Raw genomic sequence first — 2,307 nt, forward strand, 5'->3', positions numbered from 1 at the left:
CCAATAGGCACTTCAAAACGTTCGTGGAAAAAGTCCACTATCTTTTGAAACTCCATTTTCCACGAACTTTTAGAAGCCCCCCTGACACGGAAATATATATGCATACTTCATCGTATTGTGACTTGAGTGACCATTTTGGAAACAACTGGATTTTCCATCGAATGATTACACTGTGGATTATCCTGAAATGCGGTCTGAGTTGTTCAGCCTTCCGGCCTCCTTCCCCAGGGGCTCCACCAGGAAGGCGAGGAGGTAACTGGGCCTTGGGGAGACCTCAGCCGTGATGCCATCGCTGCCAAATCTAACACCGGGGAGAAGAAGCAGCCGAAGATCACCAGCAGGCGGTGTTTATAAAGTTTTTATTTTCCATTTTCTTAAAAATAACCTTTGCTTTCTTTTATGCATGTGTGAAGGGTACTTGTTTCCTCAGGCTAAGTACTAGGCAGACAGACAAACATGAGGTGGGGTCCCCAGGAGGGGTAGGGTAGGGTGCGGGGAGGGCGCAGGGCGAGGGTCAGGGTGATCCACAGGATGCTTGGTGCCCATCAATGCACACACACGGTCTAACACTTGTGTTTTTGATTTTTTTTTTTTTTAAGACATCTAAAATTACTGAGAGATACGATTTCAGCACTTAAAGATACGGACGGAAACCCAAGCACTTGAACACAATTCTTAATTCTAAGCTCAGTTATTGCACATAACACAGTTCAAATTGGCCTCGGGCTACAAAGCAGTTTGCTCGGTTAGGGGCTTCCTTGGGTTGTCTCAGGTCTCCTCTGCACCCCCAGTGTCTCTGCCCTTTGACCTCTGTCTGCCCACAGCCTGACAATGACCCCAGGGTCAGCCATCCCTTCCCCCCAAGGGCTGAGGGCTAGGAGGCTTCGAGCCACGGGGAAATGGAGGGTCGGGTGTGGATGCCAATAGGCTCCACTCAGGTGAAGTTGGAAGCAGATGGAGATCATGAAGGGCTGAATATGGGGGCGGGGAGGGCGGGTGGGGCAGTATGACATCAGTGGGACACCGGGCGGTCAGTGTCGCCTTCCTCTGCCCCCTTCCTGAGCTCACACACCACGCTGTGTTCGCAGCACCCTTGGGCTCTCTCTGGGTGGTCCCTCAAGGCACATTGATTCTCTCAACCCCAGCCACCCTCCACCTTACACCTGCCCCCCTCTCCCAGCGCCCATGGGCCAAGGCGGCTGGGCTGGCCAGCCAAGAAAGTTCTGTAGGATTTGGTTGACATCTTCCCCAGCAAGCCCCACCCCACCCCACCTGCCCACCTAGGAGAAGGCAATGGGGCAGCGGCAGTGGGATGAAGCCCATGGCGGAGGAAGAACCCACCCGCACCTTCTTTACGGGGCCAGCTCAAGCTCCTCAGCCAACAGGAGCCCCGGAGCTGCAGGGGTCCACCTTAGGGGTGGCCTCGGTCTCAGAGCAAGGGGAAGAGCGAAGGGGGAGTGGGGTCTTCCGAGACGGCGAGGCTGCCCCACCAGGGTCTAGTTCTTGCCTGTCGCTTTCATTCCAACACATATTTACATGGTCAAGGAGCTCATATACACGTGCACAACCAGACGACCAAGACAGCACGGGCACAGGCACCTAGTGGGCGGGGCGGCGAGAGCGCCCCTCCCCACGCGGGGCCCCGATCCTCCGCACCTGCCCAAGGCGGGCAGCGGTGAAGTCGGAGTTGGGGCGGAGGGAAGAGACAGACAGACGGACTCCAGTCCTAGCGGGAGCAGGAAGCTTCAAGTAGCTCTGGGAGCGGGGGCGGGGTGGGCTGCTCTGGGGAGGGCAGTGGGCAGACAGGAAGCCAGGGGCTGGGGGGCGGGGGATGTGGAGAGCCACGGTCAGCGAGACACCTTGGTGGTCAGAACCGCGCTGTGGAATGAGAAGCCTTTTATGGGGCTACCAGGAGCTGCATTCTTTCCCCCAAAGAGACCTGGGGAGGTTGGTTTCAGGGTGGATCGCAGGGGCAGCCAAGGGAGGTAAAGTCCGGTAGATGCTTCAAAGGCTGGGAGACACTGGGGGGAGCCAGGCTGAGATCCCTGGCCAGGAAGCCTCACCACAGGGGCCCACACCCCTACTCCACCCACACTGCCTACAGGGTGCCCGGTGCTCTACACACACACACATACACACCCACACACACTGCTCACTATACCCGGTGCTCTACACACACACTGCTCACTATACCCGGTGCTCTACACACACACTGCTCACTATACCCGGTGCTCTATACACACACACACACACACACACACACACACACACACCTATACCCGGTGCTCTACACACACACACACACAC

The 2,307-nt window shown here is 56.7% G+C and overlaps 1 protein-coding gene across 1 annotated transcript in view; it reads right to left on the reverse strand.

Annotated features, from left to right (window-relative positions):
- Positions 1 to 344: 344 nt before the first annotated feature.
- The window catches only part of SPOCK2 (SPARC (osteonectin), cwcv and kazal like domains proteoglycan 2), a 14,383-nt gene continuing 12,420 nt past the window's right edge, over positions 345 to 2,307 (reverse strand). Inside the window, exon 12 of the mRNA XM_045291692.1 lies at positions 345 to 2,273. The gene's annotated coding sequence lies outside the window, so the exon portion shown is untranslated. The remainder of the gene's footprint in view (positions 2,274 to 2,307) is intronic.

This window comes from Echinops telfairi, unplaced genomic scaffold (assembly GCF_000313985.2).
Source record: "Echinops telfairi isolate 266 unplaced genomic scaffold, ASM31398v2 ScPeMD7_70;HRSCAF=299, whole genome shotgun sequence".
Taxonomy (NCBI): Eukaryota; Metazoa; Chordata; class Mammalia; order Afrosoricida; family Tenrecidae; genus Echinops; species Echinops telfairi.